Source organism: Ambystoma mexicanum, chromosome 12 (assembly GCF_040938575.1).
Source record: "Ambystoma mexicanum isolate Mex_15411 chromosome 12, UKY_AmexF1_1, whole genome shotgun sequence".
Lineage (NCBI taxonomy): Eukaryota > Metazoa > Chordata > Amphibia > Caudata > Ambystomatidae > Ambystoma > Ambystoma mexicanum.
The window spans coordinates 171005662-171028406 of NC_090936.1; the positions used below are offsets into that span (position 1 = coordinate 171005662).

The window sequence follows — 22745 nt, forward strand, 5'->3', positions numbered from 1 at the left end:
CTTTGATATATCAATGCCAAACAAATGTAGTCTTGCGATTCTATACTAATAGTCACATAATAGTCGTTCAATATTGTACTGGGTCTAGGTAGCATTTGTACTGGCAACAATGCCATGGATACAAGAATTATCATAGGCAACTAAGGTTTAATACACTAATCTTGTTCATTTAATAACAGTTTGTATCTTTCTCTTTCACAGGTCAGACCCTCCAGGATTTTGCAGCATGAAATGGCAAGTTCTGTGGCACAAACCTTTATTTATGGCGGCATTTTTGCAGCACAATTTCTATTGCCTGGAGGGTGCAAGATTTATTTTATTTATTTATTTGTATTTGTTAAGCGCACAGAATCAGTCCTGAGGCAGCGTGGCGCTGGTTACAGCGATAGCGCTGGTTACAGAAATAGCGCAACTTTGTTACATGATGTATACATTTGTGGGTAGTAGTCAGAACCTTGAAGGTGATGCGTTCTTTGACAGGGAGCCAATGAACGGATTGTCTTGCAAGTGAAATGTGTTCCCTTTTGGAGATGCTTAAGGCTGCTATCAGAGCGTTATTTTGAGTGACCTGAAGTTTGTTTAGGTTTTTTTCCGAGGTCCCGACTAGGAGTGCATTACAAAAGTAAAGTTTAGCGCATATGGTAGCTCTTGCTATTGAGACAGTTTTATTTGGTGAGGAATGGTTTGATGGCGTTGATGAATTTGGTGCTTAGTGCAGATGCGGATGCGGAGACACTGGCACTGACTTGTTTGTCCATGGACAAGGTTGCATCAATGTAGACCCCCAGCGTTTTCACAGAAGATAGGACTGGGATAATGCAATTGTCGATGTTGAAATTGGCATAGAGACTATCTAGTTTGGAGAGTGTAGTTTTTTGGCCGAGTATCAGGATCTCAGTCTTATCCCCGTTAAGACATAGGCCGTTAGTGGCCATCCAGGCTTGAATGGTGGCATATATATGTTTTAGAGCCAGGGCTTCTGTGTGGTATGAACCAGTTAGAGGGAGGAGCACTTGGGTGTCGTCTGCGTAGTTGGTGTAGGCAATCCCAAGTGCATCCAGTTGATCGAACAGGGGTTTAGATTGGTACATTGCAGGAAAGAGGCCGTGTGCAAGGCTACAAGAGAGCCAGGGTGTCAATATATGTACCTTTTGTATCAAATAGGAAGAGTCCTAGATGTCTCTGGCTTGGCAGAAAAGTGTTTTGGCTACATTTTTTGGTTTAATGTGCATGCCTATTTAATATTATTAACGTTATTAATCATTATCAGTTGTAATGCTGAAAATGTTACGCTTCTAATTCCCCATTTCCACAAACACCCACACACCTCTTTCACCCAACACCTCACACGTCTCACCAATTTTCCATCACAACTTGTATTTTTTAACCTTACGCTCAGTCATAAACACTCACATGCTCTGTCACACTGCCAAGTCACAATTTGCGCTCTCTAGTCCCTACCAAACGCCAAATCGTACTCCCAACTCAGACAGTACGCTCCCCAATTCCTCGCGCAGTATACAGTCCTTCATTCTTGCATGCTACTTCTGCATCTTTCATCCTTTCTACCATTCTATCACACTCTTCCCTCATCCTTTCTCCCAACCTGTAGCTTACTGCCCCTTTCCGGCCAACCCCTCTCTGCTTTTGGCCCACTACTACCCCTGAGCCCACGGTTTCTTCCACTTTTTGTACCTCCGCTCTCTCTCCGATTTCTGGCCCACCACCCCACTGCATCCGCTCTGCTCTCTTGCCCACCGCTTCCCCTTCTGACCCACTGATCTCCCTTTGCTTTCTTGCCTACCACGCCACAGCTCACCCATCACTCACCCTCTCACTCCTTTCTCTCACATATTGTGACCATTTTAACATTTTTGCAGAAAACTTTAGATTTTGACCTAAAAAAATAGGGCATGTAAAAATAGAGCAGAGTATGTGCTGTTTTTAGATAACCCATTTTTGGAGATAAGCAGGCCACCTTAATCTCAAAAGGTGACTTGCGCATTTCCACGGGGCTGACCTGAGTGCCAATGATGCACTGGTCAGCTGACTTGAATACGTTTGTGTTTGCAGGGCTCTCCCGACAATGGTCTACAGGCTCCCTTGCATTTCACTGACTGGCACAAAAAAAAAAAAAAACATTTCTATCCCATTTGGGGAACAGAAATGCAAGTGAGAAAGCAGCTGTCACACTTAAAAATGTTTTAAAAAAAAAAGTTTTGCATGAGTAAGTAGGGTCAGTAAAGAACCTGAAAAGCAGTGGCACCCCTCGTGCACATATTTACAGGGGGCCCATATGGTGGCCTACAATTTCTGCACATTTAAAAGCGCATCTTACTTGTCAATTTGGGATCTGCTTTTAAATGCGCAGAAACGCCCTCTGATTTGCGCAAAGGGGTGAAAGGGTATAAGAAGTGTCCATTCAGATGTCTGTGGATTGGACTGCTCTTTTTTGCTCAAGTGATGAGATGTGCTTGCTCATTTCATTTCTTGAGTCCAAAAAAAAAGAATTGAGAAATTGGCCCCTTTAGTCTTTATTTTTTTTATTTTTTGCAAAAACATTTATTTTTGTGGGTGTTTTTGCAAAAACTGCCATTTTTGCGCTTTTTTGAAAAACAGCCGTTTTTCGCAGCATTTTGCGGGATCGCAAAATCGCTATAAATTGGAGGGTCTGACAGGTGGTTCATGCTGGTGGCCCATCGTTCGTTTACATGGTAGCTTCATGGGAGGCTTGGACACCGCGTTTGACGAGTAATACCCGCCTCTGTCTTGTTGGTGCCATTAGAGAAACTTTCCCCAGTGACAGCGATCAGAACAGGGGATTTTCCATCACTGTGCTGCAACCGGAACTTTACAATGTTTATTAGTTTTGTGCCATCAAAATAATACACAAAATAAAACACAATGGAAGTTTTATCAATGGTTGTTTCTGTTTTTCAGTGAATCAAGTGTGTCTCCATTCAGCAGTGTTCTGGGCCTTGTCTGCACGCCTCATGCCCATCCATCCCCCCTCCATTATCAAAGGCAGTCCGCACCGGCGGATGTGCGCTGCCAAGGGGTGCTGTCAGGGTGGGACCGGCAAAGGTGCCAAACACCATGTACACTTCAAAGGTATCTTCCGCACAGGGGCCATTGTACACATGGCCTCCCCAGACCCAGTGTCTTCAGGCATGCTCCCCTGAAGCTGACCGTGCCCCTATCATCCACATAAAACCACAACATATACATGTCATTCATTCACATACACAACCCTCTTTCCTAATTCTTTATAAACCACTTGATATTTATCATGAGAACATCTTAGAGCACTGCAAGTCAAGTCGTGAAGGTTCTACCTGAGAACTTCTGTGACCACTCCGAGTCAGCTCCTCGTCGTGCTACCTGTGAACATCTCCCGGTTGTCCTGCCACTAACTACTCTGCTTGCAGAATCTAACTGTCTGTTGGTCAAGGTAAGGGCAGGTCACCTAATCATATCTCCTTGATCTCTAAAGTTTTATCTATTTCGAACAAACGTACCTAGTAGTGTTATGTTCATTGATCTCATTGCTATTGGCATGATTTTAATTTATGTTATCGATGTATATCAACTGTCATCAGTGTCAATTGGGATCGAATTGCATCCTTCGCGGACCGTGTCTATAAGCAGGTTTCCTTTTGATGCACGATAGTACATTCAAGAGACGAGTTACATGTTCTGATTTTCGTCACATCAATGAATTGTTTATGAAAGTTATCCTATAATACAGCCAGCCACGTTACACTGGTTTTGCTGCGGTGACCAAAGAACAAGTTACTTTCTTACCTGGTAAAGTTCTTTCGATGGGATGGTCCGACGACATATTCCATATCTATGACATGTAATCACCACAGCTGTGCTGCTTCGGAAACTTTTTTCGGCGTCTGCGTCCTGCGTCGATGCGCTGTCGTCGAGGACCTCCTCCGACGTCCGACGTCATCCGATGTGATAAGTAGGACGCACAACGCCCGTAGCCTCAGTTGTAGTTTTTTCCCCCAGAACGTGTGACATAAGTCAACTGCCAGTCAGACACAAAGCCTTGCGGAACGTAAGCTGCAATCGCAAAAGAAATTCTGCAGCGGGGAAGGCAGGGCGGGAGCGATATGGAATACGTCGTCGGACCATCCCATCGAAAGAACGTTACCAGGTAAGAAAGTAACTTGTTCTTCGAGAGGATTGGGTCCTCCGACGTATTCCATATCTATGACAGACTCCCAAAGCAGTACCAGAGCAAGGAGGAGGGAAAGAATTTAGAATCAAAATTTAGAATAGCCAATCAAATAGCAGAGCAAAGGACCGCCTTGCCAAAGGCCAGATCCTGCCCTCGGATGGAATCGAGGGAATAGTGACGTACAAATGTATGTACAGAAGCCCAGGTGGCTGCATCACAGATGTTGCGAATAGGAACACCCCTCTGCAGTGCAGTAGATGCAGCCACACCCCTGGTAGAATGGGCCCGCAAGCCAGCCGGTGGGTCCTTACCCGCCAAACGGTAACACTCCGAGATGGCTAAAATAATCCAGCGAGACAAAGTCTGTTTCGTCACAGCTTGCCCCAAACGCTTCCCAGCGTAACCAATAAAGAGTTGATCGTCCACTCTGACCCGGGACATGCGTGAAACATAAAAGCTTAAAGCTCTCCTAGGATCAAGCCTATGGAGCCTCTCCTCTTCCTTACCAGGATGCGGAGGAGGATAGAATGCCGGAAGAACAACCTTCTGGGCCAAATGAAATTCCGACACTACCTTCGGAAGAAAAGAAGGACGAACACGAAGGACAACCCTGTCCTTGTGAAATACAGTGAAGGGAGGCTTAACTGAAAGTGCCTGTAACTCACTCCCTCTGCGAGCGGAAGTAACCGCAACTAAATACACAGTTTTCAGAGTCAACAGCCTCAAAGGGCAAGAATGTAAAGGCTCAAACGGAGCACCCATAAGAAACCTAAGAACAAGGTTTAAATCCCAACCAGGCACCATGAAAGGTGACAGAGGGAACACATTAGTGAGCCCTTTCAGAAACTGTGAAATTAAAGGGATTTTAAAGTACGAACACTCTTCAGACGAGCGCTTAAAGATGGACAGCGCCGCCAGGTAACCTTTAATGGTACCCACTTGCAAGCCCCTGTGGGCCAAAGAAAGTAAAAATGACAGAACCATGGGGATGTCACATGCAAAAGGATCCACATTCTGAACTCTGCACCAGTCGCAGAACTTACGCCAACGGCAACGGTACAGAGACTTTGTTGCTGGCCTTCGGGCCGAAAGCAACACCTCCATCACGTCTTCAGGGAGGTCCCAATCCTTATACCTCAACCTCTCAGAAGCCAAGCGTGAAGGTTGAGGGATCTGACCTCTGGATGGAGAACCTGACCCCCCTCCCGTGAGAGCAGATCGTCTCGGTAGGGAAGACGACGTGGAGGGCAGATGGACAAGTCGAGAAGGTCCGGATACCACGTCCTCCGAGCCCACGCCGGAGCAATGAGGATCATCCGGGAACCGAACTTCCGCAACCTCCGCAGCACTTGCGGGATGACGGGGACTGGAGGAAACGCGTACAGCAGCGGGAATGACCACTCCACCACGAACGCGTCTCCTAAGGCTCCTTTTGGAGGAAATTCCCGCGAGCAAAACCTTTCGCACTTCCGGTTGACACTGGAGGGGAAGAGATCCACTTGAGGGGTCCCCCAAAGGGCGAAGATCTCCAGGAGAATCTCCTGAGCCAACTCCCACTCGTGAGAGATCGCGCTCTGCCTGCTCAGAGCGTCCGCCGTCACATTTTCGGCTGCGGCCAGATGAACTGCCGAGATCGAAACTTCCTGCTGGATGGCCCAGAACTCGAGCTGCATCGCCTCCCTGCACAGAGGAAGTGACCCTGCCCCCCCCTTTTTGTAGAGGTAGTGCATGGCCACTGTGTTGTCCGTCAGGATCAGGACATTCTTCCCTCGCACAGACGGCAGAAAAGCCTTCAGGGCTAGCCTGACGGCCCTCAGCTCCAACAGATTGATATGGAGTCTGGACTCCGACGGAGACCAACGACCGCTGACTGTCAGCCCGTTGGCATGAGCTCCCCATCCCGTGAGGGATGCATCCGTCACGATCGTCACCTCCGGCCAGGGAAGCCAAAATGGAGCCCCCTTCATCAAGTTGCCTTCGACGGCCCACCACAGAAGGTCCCGGGCGACCGAGGACGGCACCTGAATCGAGTCCGACATCCTGCCGGAGGACTGCGACCATTGCGTCTTGAGTGCCCACTGCAAAGATCTCATCCGCAGGCGAGCCTCTGGCACCAGAAGAATGCAGGATGCCATGAGGCCGAGCAACCTCAAGAACTCGAACGCTAGGGAGCGTCTGGGCATGCTGAAACGTGTGCACCATCTGCTGAATGTGAAGAGCCCTCACCTGGGGAGGAAAACACTGCCCCAGGGAAGTGTCGAGCACTGCTCCGATGTACTGGAGCCGCTGTGTTGGCGTCAAATGGGACTTCTTTAAATTGAGGGAGAAGCCCAGCCTGTGAAGGGAGTGGCAGGTGACCGATAGATGATCTAGGACTTGCTCGGGAGAGCTCCCCCTGATCAACCAATCGTCCAGGTAGGGGTAGACGTGAATCCCCCCTTGCCTGAGATGTGCTGCCACCACCACCATGAGCTTGGTGAAAACCCTCGTGGCGGAGGTCAATCCGAACGGCAGGACCCGAAACTGAAAGTGCGAGTCGCCAACCGCGAACCTCAGGCACTTCTTGTGCTTGGGATGGATCGGCACATGGAAGTAAGCATCCTTGAGGTCGAGTGACACCAACCAGTCCTGAAGCTGAAGGGCCTGGAGGACTTGAGAGAGAGTAACCATCTTGAACTTGTCCTTCCTGAGGAGTTTGTTCAAACCGCGCAAGTCCATGATGGGTCTCAATCCCCCGTCTTTCTTGGAAATCAAAAAATAAGGGGAATACCATCCCTTGTTCCTCTCCGCTACAGGCACCAGTTCTATGGCGCCTTTCTCCAGCAGGACTTGAATTTCCTGCGCAAGGAGCGGATCCGGACACCGCAAAGAGAGGTTCCCCGGTGGATTGTCGCGAGGCCTGTGCCGAAAGGGAAGACGGTAGCCGTGGGTTATGATCTCCAGAACCCACACATCTGAAGTAATGGCTAGCCACTCTACAAGATGCTGCGCCAGCCTTCCCCCAACCGGCGAACCATGGGACATGGCCTCCTGACTGAGTGGGAGCGGCTGCGGCGTTACCTGAGGGCAAAGAGGCAACTGCCCGAGCGGCCTTGGCACCACGGGTACCCTGTCGTCCACCTCTGGTACCCCTGCGTTGGCCTCTTTGACTGCCAGCTCCTCTCGCTTTACTGAAGGACGAGTAATAGCGAAAGGAACCACCCCTCCACTGCTGTCCCCTAGGACGAAAGGGCAGAGGTTGGCGAACTGCAGCGCCCAACGACTTCGCTGCAGCTTTCAAGGTCTGCAACCTCTCAAGGCTCTCGTCAGCCTTGCTGCCAAAAAGGTGCTCACCGTCAAAGGGCATGTTGAGGAGCCGGGACTGCACATCCGGAGCAAACCCCGACTTCCGCAACCACGCAAACCTGCGTATCACGGTGCTCGCCGCCATGGACCTACTGACGCATTCAGCTAAGTCCAAACCCGACTGAACGGACTCACACATGGCATCCTTACCATCCTGGACCATAGCAAGGAAACCATCCCGTTCGTCCCCTTCGGGAATATGTTCAGCCGCTAACGCAACACAGTTCCACAGAGTGTGCGTGAAACGCGACAAGGCACAAATGGAGTTGGCCGCCTGAAGCGCCATACCACCAGAAGAAAACACTTTCTTCGCCCAGCCATCAAAACGTTTGTTGTCCCTATCAGGACGGATGGTAGGGTACGACGCCTGCTTCGCCGGGGCCGTGGCCGCCTGCACCACCAAACTCTCCGGAGTGGGGTGCCTGGTCAAGTAGCAGGGGTCGCCACCGGCTGGACGGTATTTTCGCGACAAGGATCTGCCCACCGCCGGGAGACTCTCCGGAGCAGTCCAAGCCGCCGCCAACCTTCTCTGTAAAGCCATATGGAACGGCAGAACCGGGTCAGTTGGGGGACCAACATCAAGGATGTCCGTCAGATCATCCTGCACAAACCCCCTGGGGGAGCAGACCATCCCAAGTACTCAGAAACCCTAGCCATAAGGTGCCGGTACGAGGAATCAGCATGAGAGCCAGGCTCAGGCCTACAAAACTCCACCTCCGGAGAGGTGTCCAGTCCACTGGCATCATGCAGTGACTGTCTCAACTCGTCAAACTGACTATGGCCCGAGACAATTTCATCCGGAACCTGACTAGGAACCAGGCCATCAGAATCCTCACCCGCCTCTGAAATATAGTCCAGGTGGCGAAAAGAAGGCACCCTAGAGTGCTTGCTCTTAACCAGAGCCTTCCTAGGGGGTCCACCCGTGCAACGGGGTACCTACGACACGAAAGGCGTCAATGGCGTCGAGAGAACCGGCATCGGCGCCGAGAGGATCGGCGTCGACGTCAAATGCAGCGCCTCCAGAATCGGCGGCGTCGACACAGCCCTCGAGGCCGGAGCCCCGAGCGTGTCCCTCGACGACCTGAGCATCGACGGCATCGACGACTTCCCCGGAGCCAGAGCCTCGAGAAAGCCTGTCGACGCCCTCGACGCCTCAGACGTCGATGCCTTCTTCGAAGACCTCACAGGAGCACACGGTCTCGAACGCGTCGAGGACCGGGACCTGGAACGGGTACGTCGAGAACGAGTCCCCTTGTCCGAACGGGACCTCTCCCGTGACTCGTGCCGACCACTCTTGCGAGCGGTGTCTCTCGACCTCACACGACCGACCCCACTCGGGGGCGCGGACGGCTGAGTACCCTGCGACTCAAGAATCGCCAGCATCTTCTTCCTGAAGGAAGCCCATTCCTCCGGCATCGCACGGCTGGAGGGGTAAGCGACGTGCCGGGCAGAGTCCTCCGAAGAGAACCTGGAAGACGACCGGTGTCGGCGCTTCCGAGAATGCCTCGAAGAGGCTGAGGAGTGGCGAGACCGACTCCTAGAAGGAGACCCACGAGACTTCCGACGATGACGCGGAGAGTCACCCCTCGAATCATCCGTCGAAAGCCCCGCAGACTTCGACTTCCGGGGCTTGGACACCCGACCTACCGACAACAACTTCTTACGTTCGCGTAAGGCTTTGGACGTGAGCGACTGGCAGTCGATACAGTCATCCGTGTCGTGGGCCTCCCCGAGGCACCAGAGGCAGGCGTCGTGCGAGTCCGTCACCGACATCTTGGACCCACACTCCCCGCACTTCTTGAAACCCGGACGCGGGGTCGAAGACGAAGTAGAAGACATCTTCTGAAGGATTTTCACAAAACGAACAGGTTCAAAGAACCGAGAAGAACAGAACTCCAAAGAGTCGAGGCGTTTAAACCGAGAAACACGAAGCAACACGTTCGCGGAAAAAACGGAACTGAGGCTACGGGCGTCGTGCGTCCTACTTATCACATCGGATGACGTCGGAGGAGGTCCTCGACGACGGCGCATCGACGCAGGACGCAGACGCCGAAAAAAGTTTCCGAAGCAGCACAGCTGTGGTGATTACATGTCATAGATATGGAATACGTCGGAGGACCCAATCCCCTCGAACCATAGCTTGCATCGAAGAATGTATGGTATAATTCCTTCTTTCTCATGTTTTTATGCAAAGTAATTTTCAAATACTTTTGACCTTTTTTTTTGCAGAATTTCCAATAATGCCTTCATGTACGATTTTCGGTTGTCCTTCTAAGACCCATGACAAATCTGAAGGCACAATGCATGTATTCCCGAAGAATAAAGATCGAATAAGAAAATTGGTCAGATATTGCGGATTTGCGCCAGCAGAACTAGAAAGTACAGTCAAAGAAGTCTTGCGGGACACGAGGGGTGATCGATTCCGCATCTGCAGCCTGCACTTTACCCTGAATATGTACGACCAATCCATGTACACAAAGAAGAATCGACTCAGAACGACTCGTAAATTGCTCCCAAATGCAATTCAGACTATTCGTTCACAGGTCGCCTTAGGTGAGTCACGGATCCGGATTTAGCTGTAGCCCCTGGGTTAGTGAACAGGTACCTAAATGGACGGATTGGTGTTTTAGGTGTAAATGTCCCATATAATACTTATATTTACAAGATTGTATTCCTTTTTAAATATATACCATTTTGCTAAACATCTGTGCTTGGTTTTAGGAGCATCATAGAAAACGATTTATGGGCACAGATAACTATGCTATAGTGCCCTTTGAAATAAGCATAATGTTTTAGTAATCTGTCTCCTTACATGCCATTTTTTAAGATTAGCATTTCTAAATCAAATCAAAATTTCCCTTTACAAATCCATGACTATGTACTGAATATGAAGGAGCAAGATTCAGCATCTATGTCTTGCCTGGAGTCAACAACTTCGAGCGCGTATCAGGTAGTCTTACTTAGCTATTCAGTTCCGGAATTGATTTATACATGGAATTTGAGATAATATGATCATATTTACGTATCTTGTCACTTGTTTACACAATGCTTCATTCGTGGTTTGTTATAGATATGTACCAATGTCTGCATCACATTGTGTGTGTTCAATTTTTTCATCCATACTAAAACAAGTACTGTGTTACAGGGAGATGCTGAAGCTTCAACAACAATTGCATCATCCCTCGTAGTTGATCCAGAGCAAGAGGTATGCATACTGACCGTTCCCTCGAATGAAAGAAAGTCGGTTCTAAATCTGATACTATTAGACAGTAACAATATTAGAAACACGCAATTTTTGCAAATTGCTTGAGTGCAACATTTCGAACAGTGTGCTTCGCACAGTCAACTTTGATCGAGTAAACTAGCCACAAATCAGGTGAAATTCGAAATGTATATTTTGACTAAATGACGTACACAATGTACGAGTTTATCTGTGGAAGCCATGTGTGCGAAGGAATAATTTGAGTTCTAATACAACTGACTTATTTTAATGGATACTCTTTTCAAGGGATGTATACAAGATCGTTATATAGAGGAGGAGGCACATGGCTCTGAGTCGGTGGACCAGCTTGCTGGTGCAGTCGTTACAGTGAAGAAGGTTTCACAGAAAAGCAAGAAAGATAAGGTAAGTTACAGAAAATTTAATTTACAATGTTTTGTGCTGGTGCCTTCAAAACATACTTTAAAAAAAATCTAAGTTGTCCAATACTGTATAATGGATTTACATTGAACATGTTTTTCCAACCTGTCTTCTAGTTGGCCGAATGTGTACGAACTATGCAGAGACAGACAACGACAGAAATGAGAGATGCTGCTTGCTAAACTGATTTCACCATGGAGCAACTATTATTTGAGGGGCAGCATGCTCAAATCAATAAGCAGACTCGAGATGCTTTTGTCCAATGGCCAGAAAATGAATTTAACCAGCGAAGCCAGCAAAGTGGTTTTTGACCATTGCTACAATGCGACTGCTCCACCAGATGAAGCTGAAACTGAATGTATTGAAGATGCTTTTAAATTAGTCACTTGACACCCGCCAAAAAAGGGGCACCCAAAAATCAAATGACATTGATGATTTGTCCGATTCATGTTCAAGTAACAGACGCTGAAATGACAGTCAGAAACAACATTAATGCAGGATGACAGTCTAATAAAGGATGCCAAATACATAGTTTTCGAAAGCAGCTTGATGGAGATTATAATGATGCTGAAATGTGTGCAGTGAGAGGGGAAATATGTGGGAAGCGATTGGTGAATATTACCAGTCTATCACAAGGCAGTCATCTCAAAATACATGCCACATGTGAAATGCTCCATGAAAAATGTTCATGGTCCGCTTAACGGATGCTGGGGAAACTGCGAGCTGGCAATCTACTGTGTTCAGAGAAAAGTAAAGCTGCTGGTTTCACTAAGTCGTCCAGTTTCTGTCAATTTGTGGGACTCCATTTCATTTCTAAAACGCAGTACTACAAATATCAACGTCAATAGCTATCCCCTGCCATTAGTGAAGCTTGGAAAATTGAACAATTTTCTATTCGAAGTACATTCTCCAAAAAACGGTTCAGGCTAGCTGGCGATGGCCAGTGTGATAGCCCCGGATTTTCAGCAAAGTACTGCACATACCACTTTCAGGACATGGAAAGAAAAATGTTTTGGGGTGTGGTGGTCGTGCAGGTGTCCGAAAGTAAATCCTCAGTGACCATGGAGAAAATTGGTTTTATAAAATCACCGGAAGATCTACAATCGAGGGGAATGCAAATCAACCTCATAGCCACGGACAAACACGTTTCAATAGCCAAGACGATGAGAGAGTAGTTTCCAAATATTCGTCATCAATTTGATGCATGGCACATTGCCAAATCCATCAATAAAAAAATCTCAGCTGCAGGGGAAAAAAAAAGGTTCTGAAAGTTTTTCACAGTGGTCCCAGTCTTTCAGCAACCATCTTTGGTGGAGCTCCAAAACTTGTGATGGGTCTTTGAAAATTCTACTAGAAAAATAGTGGTCACTAATGCACCACTGTTCAAACATTCACTCTTGGGACAGAAAACCAACATTTCCACCAATGTGAACGTGGCCCTTTGTCGCCGGAGCAGGAACGGAAGAAGAAGGGAATAGTTTACCTGTAACTCCATTTCTCCAGCATTGGTATCTTTCATGGATTCACATGCTTAGAATATTCCCTGTCGTCAACCAAGGGTTCCCAGTTTGACGACGGGGAATATTCTAAGCATGTGAATCCATGAAAGATCCAATGCTGGAGAAGGGAATAGTTTCTTACCTGTAACTCCATTTTACAGGAGTATTCCAAAATTTCCCCGTCGTTAGACAGGGAAACCTCGGTTCACTTATAAAGCCGTTTTCCATAGGAAAAACTCCCGACACTTCTGTGTCCTATCTACATCGTTTTAGGGCCACTTACGCATGCCCCAATAGGACATAGCGGTATAAATGCCCCACCCCCACGGCTCCCTTCAGATTTCAACCGTCTCCAAAGTAGCGGGATCACCTTGCGTCGTCTACTATTTTGTCAAGGTTGTGTCGTTGAGCTTCGTCCTGATGTCTGGAAAAGCTCTGTTCCGCCCGTGCGCTACATGCGGGTTGAAGAAAGTGTATGAGGGGGACGGACATATTGATTGCATATATGGTCTACACCCTCACCATTCGGCAGACAAGTGCGACATATGTAAAGGCTTCTCCCAAAAGACTCTTAAAGACCGAAGTCGGCGGTTAGTGGCATGGTGAGCGATGGAGCAGGGGCATACCCGCCTTCAGCACGTAGGCTCCACGCGCAGCGTGGCCTCAGCATTAAAATCCTCAGGGGCCCCACGCTGCTAGACATCGGCGGAACCCCTGGTGAAGAAACCACGGCTGGCGGAGAAAGGGTCGTCGGGAAGCCATTCCGCAAAGGAGTCGTCGAAGAAAACCTTGTCATCATCATCTTCGTCGAAGGAGAGAAAGGAAAGGCCGAACGAAATCCTCCTCAGGTGATCACCATAGATCAGCCTCGAGCCGAGAATCAGACAGAGAAACGCAGGTCAAGTTCAGAAAAGGCAGGAACGCCTCAGGGACCTACGCGACCACCACCGTCTACCATTGACACAGTTGGTCTTGTCTATTCTTGGGCCGCAGGTGGTGACGACGACGGGCCCGGCTTTAGCCTAGTCGATGGAGATTCCGCAGGAGGCCTGGCGACCAGAAGAATTCGACCCGGTTTTACCGGAGGCCTTGCTGCAGCAAGAGGCGGCCTTGTCGGTGTCCTCGGGAGATGAGGAGTGTGAGAGGGTAGCTGGCCCTGCAGAACTCTGGTTACGAGGAATTGGCAAGCCTCTCTCCGGGGGAACCAGCATTCCGGTGTCTACCCCTCTTCTTAATCCGCAGTCAATCTTATCGCTGGAGGTTCTATCCACGTTGCAGACCCTATTGAAAACATAGGACGAGAGACTACCTCAAGTGGCAACTCCGGCCAAATCGAGCATCCACGAACCGGGCCCGTCCTGTCGGCCAACTCTGACAGTGCCTACGACGGTACCAGCAAGTGAGGACCTCGCAGGTGCACGCCAGGAGGAGGGAGAACTGCTAGATTCGAACTCAGACAGAAGGACCCTGTTGGATGTTTCATTATCCCCCTCCAGGGATCCAATCTGGGAGTCAGAAAGCTGAATTAGAAGCCCCAAGGAGCACAACTCAGCCGTCTCCCCCGGACGGCATTGGGCAACTTCACACCATGATGAGCAAAGCGTGTACAGAATTCGGATTGGCCCAGGAGGAAGAGAAAAAGGACTGTTCTTTTCGACCACATGGGAAAGGAGGAGGAGGTCGGTGTTCTCAGTACCCATCCTGGATCATGTGTGGCAGGAGGGTTTACAGACGATGCATCACCCCTTCTCGGAACCCTCAATAAAAGGTCACCTGGAGAAGAAATTTAAGGCCCCAGAATCCACCCCCAAATGTCTGTCCTCCCAACTAACCCCTGACTCGGTGGTGTCAGCAGCGAGAAAAGCGAGGGCCCAGCACAAATGCACGACCCCCCCCCCCCCCGGAAAACGAGGCCAGAAGACAAGATGCCTTTGGCAAGAAGGTGTTGTCAGTAGGAGCAACTACAGTGAAGGCGGCCAACTCTCTGCTTATAGTAGCCAGATATGATAGAGAAATGTGGCACCGGCTGGCACCCATGGCTGGAGCATCTTCCGGAAGAACATAGGAAGGCAGCGATGTTACTCGTCCGAGACTGTGGAGGTCTGAAATCATGCTATAAACATCGCTGTGGACCTCGCGGAATAGGGGTTTAAGCGAGTCAACAACGGGGTGGTTCTACGAAGGCAAGTGTGGCTTAAATGCACCAACTTTTGACCAGAGGTACAATACAAGGTGCTGGATATGCCTTTTGAGGGAGACCACCTGTTCGGCGAAAAGGTGGATGTGGCCCTGAAGGGCATGAAGGAGGACTCTGACACGGCGCATTCCTTGGGTGCCCTCCAGAGTGGACGGAATTTTCGGTCTTTTCGTCCCTTTAGGGGAGCATCGGGAACTCCCGATTCTCGGCGTCGAGAGACAGATCTTTCAACAGGCCGGCGTACTCCTCGCAAGGGTACAGACAGGCTTCTCAGGCGGCAAAACGAAGCCGGGACTACCAGACCTCCAGGAAGAGAACAGGCTACTCGTCGTCGACGAGAGATAAGCAGACGAAAGACCAACAATGACGGGCGTTGGAACGTTCTGGGAGGCAGGGTATCGCACTGCGTCGACGAATGGGAACAAACAACGGATCAGTGGGTGTTGGACACAGTAAGGTATGGATATTCGCTGCAATTCAAAAGCAACCCTCTGCATGTTCCACCAGCGTTTTTAGCTCAACCCCATCTGAGCGTGTTGCAGCAGGAAGTAGCACTTATGCTACAAAAAGGAGCTATAGAATTGGTTCCCACATCGCAGAGGGGTCAAGGGGTTTATTCCCGATACTTTGTGGTGAAAAAGACAAACAGAAAATGGCGTCCCGTTCTAGACCTGCGCGAACTCAACAAGACGTTGAAAAGCTGAAATTTCAAGATGCTCACGCTCCAGGAAGTGATCCGGTCCGTTCAAGAAGGGGATTTTCTGGCATCTCTGGACCTGCAGGACGCATACTTCCACATACCAATACGTCGACGACACAGAAAGTTCCTAAGGTTTGTGGTAGGACGGACTCACTACCAGTTCAAAGTGCTTCCTTTTGGGCTAAAATCCTCTCCCAGAACGTTAACGAAATGTTTGGCTCCAGTCGCAGCCTGGTTGAGAAGGCAAGGCCATCACATGTACCCGTATCTCGACGACTGGTTGGTGAGGGGGTCCTCCCCTATGTAAACTTGCGCAAGTTTGCAGGCCACCATGCAACTTTTACGGCGGCTGGGGTTTGTGGTAAACTTCGAGAAATATTCGCTGACGCTGTCGAGAAGCTTTGTGTTCATGGGCGCACAGTTTGAGACCCAGTCAGGGTTAGTGAGGCCATTCGTCGACAGAATTACCAAACTCAATCGGTTAGCAAGTCGGTGGAGGATCAATACCAGAGTATCAGTGAGAAGATGTGTCGATTCTGGGCGCTATGGCGTCTTGTATTCCTCTAGTGAGCAACTGCCGCCTGTTCATGAGGCCAGTTCAAGAGTTCCTGGCGGACCGGTGGACGCAGGCCCAAAGGCTCTGGTCGGACAAGCTGACAGTCAACGAGCTCCTGCGGGTTCTTCAATGGTGGCAGAGTTTTCAGAACCTATCCAGAGGGGTACCCTTACAGGAGCCGGAGTTTCGGCTGACCATTGTGACGGACGCGTCCGTGACGGTTTGGGGAGCACATATGGGCACTCTACAAACGCAAGGTCGATGGTCTCGGACGGAGTCACTCCTGCACATCAAAGTTCTGGAGCTGAGGGCAGTGCGCTGGGCCTTGAAGTCTTTCCTACCACACATCAAAGGGTCAGTAGTGAGAATATTGACAGACAACAGCAATGTTTTACTTAAGGAAGCAAGGGGGCACGCGGTCCAGAACCCTTTCCATCGAGGCTCAGAAGGTGTGGCATTGGGCTCTGAAGCACGATATAACCATCGTAGCTCACCATCTCCCTGGAGTAAGGAACGAGCAAGCAGACTCCCTCAGCAGGAAAATGGACCAAATACACGAATGGGAGATAGACAGCATTCAGTTATCGAAGGTCTTCAAGAAGAAAACTAAACCAAAAGAAAACCAACATTTCCACCAATGTGAACATGACCCTTTGTACCTGGAGCAGGAACGGAAGAAGTGGTTGATTCCATCTTCACCTCCACACAAAGCCCTTGAGAAGATTGTGTTTGATAAAACTATAAAGAGATCTGAAGGGACTCAAAGAATTCTGTCACACAGGAGATTTGGAGGTGTTCCACAATATGTGCCTAAAGTGCAGGCCAAAGAGATTTCATTTTGGCATAGAAGGGATGAAATATAGGACATTGCTAGCGGTATTAGCGTATAACGAGAATGCAGGCCATGAACAATCGAGGACTGCAGGAAACTTTGGGATGCTTCGCTACACTATGGCCTTTATGAAAAGAAGCAAAAAATGGGTGGTCAAGCCAGTATATGAGGAAATGGAATTCGATTTTGTGAAATATCTTATTAATGTCTTGGAGATGCATAATCACGGAATTGCCACAAAACATTGGCAACGTGCCCTGTCCACCTAAAGCAGAGCTTGTGGATCAGTTCACTTCCCGGTTCAAATGATTACCATCTGTTTTTTTGATAAACAATGTTTTTATGATGTGTCCAAATAAAGCATCCAATTAGTCTTTTGAAATCTATCCTATTTGTCAATTTATTTTTCAACTAGTACCATTTTTACGAATGTCATACAATGTAACGCTGTGTTTTCATAGTTCACAGTTTCGTCGAGCTACTGTGGGACCTTCACTGATCGTGGGAGGGCCAGATGGATAACAGTGTGAAAGAAACTTTGGGGTTCGGCAGTAACTATCCAGTTGCCCAAATAGCTGAATAACTACTCGTCCCACAAAATGGACGAGACCTAGGCTACATAAGATACTCGGCACGCAAGAACTACGGACTGTGAACAAAACAGCGCATCAAAGTACATTGTTAGTGAGAAATAGAAGCACTCTGACCAATATATTCATGGGGGCATGCGTTGGGGGTCGTTGCTAATGTAAGGAAGTGGTGGGTCGGTTGAGCCACCGGCCAACATACATTATACACGAAGGTGGCATCCTGATCAGGCACTCGTTGGGGGCACCTCCTTTGCCCATCTGCTTTCATGGGGGAAGGAGGTGTAACGCTCACCTGATTCCCGTAGAGGCGCCGGTCTTGACTGGGCGTATACCGTATCTTCAAAGGTGATGTGTAACACACGGCTGGCTCTTTGGGTTGGACCTCTGTGCACTGTATGTCTGACTCGAAGGGTAAGATGTCTGCAGATAGAAAATATGGGATTAAGGAACTGGGTTATTGAATGTCTCTCTCTTCTTCCCTTTCTCTTCTCCTGTAGAACCCCAAAGGTTAACGCTCTCACCTTAGGTAAGTGAACGCCGTGCTCTCCATCTGCCTCGGGGCAGGGTGCTGTAACCAGTTTCTTCACTGGATAAGGGGAGCAGGCCTCTTGACTTCAGAGGACTGCTGTCCGTCGTTTACTGCACGAACGGTAAGTTTCGAGTAATTCTAATGTCTTTAAAGTCTTTAGTAATGATGTTTCTTGTTTTGCAGGGTTCCGGCGATGGCGGATGACGGGCTGAAGTGAGTTGAAGATGGAGCCCGTGTGATGAATAGAAGCGCCTGGAAGCACGTAAGTAAGCGCTTGTTGCCTGCTTCACGATGCGCTCTAACTGTCTTTTTATTTTGCAGGTACAAGTTCGGAGCGGCTGCAGGGTGCCGGAATACCCACTGGGTTAGATGTGGAAAGGAGTAATGGCACGTGAGTATTAAAGTTCCCCAATGTCTTTAAACGCACCTTGTTTTGTCTTTCAGATGCGGGATGCAGCGCCGAAGGCCTCCGGAGCGTGCTAAGAGTTGGTAAACTTTTGTCTTTCAGATGCCGGAATGCAGTGTGAAGACCTCCGGAGCGCACGAAGAGTAGGTAAGCCTTTGTCTTTCAGATGCCGGAATGCAGCGCGAGGCGTTGGTGACAGCCGATGGACCAGGTAAGTGAAGAGCTGTCACTGAAGACCGTAATGCTAACCTGTTCTTTCTTGTCTTTGTTGCTGAAGACTGGATTCAGGATGGTAAGCCTTTTTCCTTAGGCCCAGGATCAGATGCAGAAGACACGATGAGCGTTCTGCTGCAGAGGATGCAGAATAACGCAAAGCAAGATTCATCCATCGGGTGTGGTTTAAATAGCCTCCTTTAGTGCTTAGGTGTCTCCTTCCACAGCCACGCCTAGGTAAGAAAAGAGTTCCTGCTTTCCAGAAGAGTTCCAGTGTTCTGAATCTAGGGAGTGGCTCCTGCCCCACCCAACAGGAAAAGTAGTTCCAAACAGAAGAGGATCAGAGGCTCAACTGGCAGGCAAGTAAGCAGCATGGTCTGCTGCAGGTAAGTCCACCCAAGCATTATGAGCCCGGCGCTTCCAGCGCTGGGACTGGGCATATTTATGAGCCTGGTGCCACTGGCGCCAGGACTGGGTCCAAAAGGTCCCAATTGGGACTGGTTGGCACTTGGAACCTGGGTTATGGATCTGCTTCCAAGGGAGTTGGGAAAACCCTGACCTTTTGGAAGCAGAGATCATGACAGGAGGCCCTGCCATAAGCAGAGGTGGAGCTATTGCTAGACACACTGACTCCATTTTGTATACCCTCGACTCCAATTTTGGAATACAGTGCATTCTGTCATTGTGAAGTTTCCCCTACCCCTCAGCAATGCCACAAACAGCTAGCAATGACAGACCCCACATTTTTCCTCCTGTGCCTGTGTTTCACAATTCCAGTTCTCATGGATGCAGTGAGACAAGATGTTGCAAACTAAGAATGTATCTTCATTCTGAGTGAAGGCCAACAGCTTTGAGTTTTTGCTTGCTAGCTGAGCAAGCCCATGCATCGCACACAGTATAAGGTCCAATTGTTTTTTGACCTTTAGAGAATGGGACCATTCCGAAAGGAATTGATTTAAAGGAGGGGTGTAATAACCTAAGATATGATAAGGTTCACCATTCCTAAACTGGACTAAAGAACATGTAAGTTCAGTTGATGAAAAATGGTTGATCCGAACACAGTTTGCGTTATGCCAAGAGAATGGAAATGCTAAATATAATGCAAGTTTGACTTTTGATGATTTTATACCCGAACGAGTCAACTTATTAGCTGACCGTTATTGCTGGGTTACATTGTACTTGTTTGTTCTGTGTGGCATATTGCAATGAAACAAACGCCAAGTACAACCTTTGTGTACTGGTCTTTCTGCCAGGCACATGGGCAGTCCAGCATAGAGATGCATGTAGACCACCACTCGGTTCCACCAGGTTTAACGGTAATATTTCATTAAAATGCCATCTATGTTTTTCTCGAATTGTAGCGTCAGCTTCCGCCTCCCGTTTCGAGCCTAACCTACTCCATAGCACTAACCTCCGAATCAAATTGTGGAGTCCTTTCCACGTTATTTTCTCTGTGTTCACATTGTTTCACTTATGTGATAATCGTTAGTTTTAACACGGTGCCAAATTAATGGGTAAAATTATAAATTGTAATAAAGATCGGCTACTGAGACACATTTCTGTTGTGTTTTCCAAACAGGTACATCCTGCTATTCTGCGATTGTCATCGATTCCAGATACCAACTGATGGCTTTTTTCAACTGGCAGCTGCAGATACACGTCAATAGCTGGATATCAATGACCATTTTTTTGGGACGATCGCCAAGGGCCGATATGCCCTTACGCGGTACCAGCGATTAGGAGCAACATAACATTGTTTACAGTGGTCTAGCGCCAAGTTGAAGCACAAGCCTTGCGATTCACCGTGCGATCAAAGCGCTTCTTTTATCCACAAGGAACACCTTGTGTACCCAAAAGGAACACTGCGTGACTCACGATAAACATTTGTGGACCGAGAAAAAAGAAAAGAATTACCCATTTCATTGAATATGGCAATCGCCCGATGTTCTCTGAGCTTTTATTGTGAAATCAAAGTACTTAACAAATTGTACAGTCTTGCTATTTCATTTTAAAGTACAGTTTTATATTCCGAATTGTGATGCGCTGTGTTGCGAGACGATGTGTGTTGATTTCCAGGTTCTGCGTCATGTCACGTAGGTGATGACTGGGTGCGTTTGGCTACGCTGCCCAGTAATGTCATGGAGAAAGGCGGAGAATATCACTAGGTTTGGTGATGTCAGCCTCAGGGGCGGGTGAAAGGATTTAGTGCCGCCGTGGCAGTCCTGCTTGGGCGATGCCCGATTTTACGTGTGTACAAAAGTGGAAAACTATGGTAAGGTGCATAGGAAATGTTTGTACGATTGATCAACGTATGCTTAAAAACACATGCCCGAACCCTCGGGACAATAATATTTCTGAACACACTATTCCTTTAAAGACTTAGCAGTAGCCTTCCTCTGAGGGTCCACTTGCATAGGGACATTCACTGTTAAAATGCGCCCAGAGGGCACAGATGCCGTTGATGGTTCGGCGGCACTGAGGCCCGGACCGGAATTGAAGACCCGACAGGCGCACCTGACTGGCATGGCACTGATGACGTTGACGCCTTTAAGGGGTTCGAAGGGAGTCGAAGATTTTGCCGAAGACGAAGACCTTGACTTGGCACGCCTCGAGTGATCTTTCGATGCCTTGTCCGACTGGGGCCGCGAAGGCTGCTGGTGTTTAGCACGCCGTTTTCCTGGGCTCGAAGGTGCGCGAGTATTCGGCCGAGAACGTTCCTTGCCGGCTTCATCAGAAGGTGTGGGCTGAACAGTACCATGTTTATCAAACATTTTCATCATCGCTACCCGGAAAGCATCCCACTCCACCGTGGTCGATTTCTTGGACAGGCATACCATCCTTCTTGGGGAGGCGTCTGACTAAGATGAGGAAGGTGACCGATGGTGCAATTTCCTGGAATGCATCGATGAGGACGAGTGGCGGGACCCACTCCTAGAGCGTGACCGCTAGGACGACTTCCGCCAAGGAGAGTCACCTCTCGACTTGTCGGTGGAAAGTCCAGCAGTCCGGGATTCATGGGACCTGGACATCTTACCTACTTTCAGTTTACCCTTTCGTTCCCCCAAGGCCTTAGCAGTCACCGACTGACACTTCGAGCAGTCATCTGTATCGTGGCTCTCGCCTAGACACCACAGACAAATGCGATGCAGATCCGTGATCGACATCTTGGAGCCGCAGTCCGGACACTTCTTAAATCCACGCTTCGGTATTGTCTGGGTAGAAGATAAAGACATAATCGGAACTTCACAGTAAGCACAAGGTTCCCCGAGTTTAACAAAGCAAATATGTTTGCGGAAAAAACAGAACTGAGGCTACGGGCGACGTGCGTGCTACTTATAACATCCGATGACGTCACCCTCAATGGAGGCCTTCGAGGGACATCGACACAACGCCATCGACGCAGGGTGTCCTCTGCCGAAAAATATCCAAAGCAGCCGGCTGTGGACATTACATGGCAAAGATGAGGAATACGTTGGAGGGCACAATCCATTTGAATATACACTTTAAAGAAACATTAATCCTATATGTTTAGTTCTCTAATGAGGTCTGTGTATTTGGGATTGGGTATGCCGAGAATTAGACCTCTGCCCGCCCCTCCCCCCCCCTCTAGAATTCTCTGGGGAAACAAGACACTCCTAGAACTGCAATGGATTGACAGATGTCAGTCATTTTATCTTCACATCCAGCTAGCTAGGCTGTCCAAATCTGTTATTCTTAGCTCCCAAAGTTGCTTAAATGTTATGAAAGGCAGCCAGGAACTATCATCTGGTACCATTTGTCCCATTCCGGTCTCATACGAGTTTTTTGAAGGACTAATAGGAGCATACCAAACTGTCCATCTTGAAATCATCTGGTAGAAAATAATGTATATGATTATTTTAAGGTTTTGATACTGTGCGTTGCACAGTAAGGGAAATGCAACATTCTTATTAAATGAACATTTTATAAAGTGCCACTTCATGTTAGTATCATTAAATGATTTCATTTTTCAAATAGTTGCTTTTAGAAAGAAAACCCAGCACCCATCCAGTTTGCATTCAACCCAAAAA

General features: G+C 48.5%; 1 protein-coding gene across 1 annotated transcript in view; it reads right to left on the reverse strand.

Annotated features, from left to right (window-relative positions):
• ZFC3H1 (zinc finger C3H1-type containing) overlaps positions 1–22745 on the reverse strand; it is a 1590362-nt gene that overhangs the window by 158548 nt on the left and 1409069 nt on the right. The gene's annotated exons all lie outside the window — the stretch shown is intronic.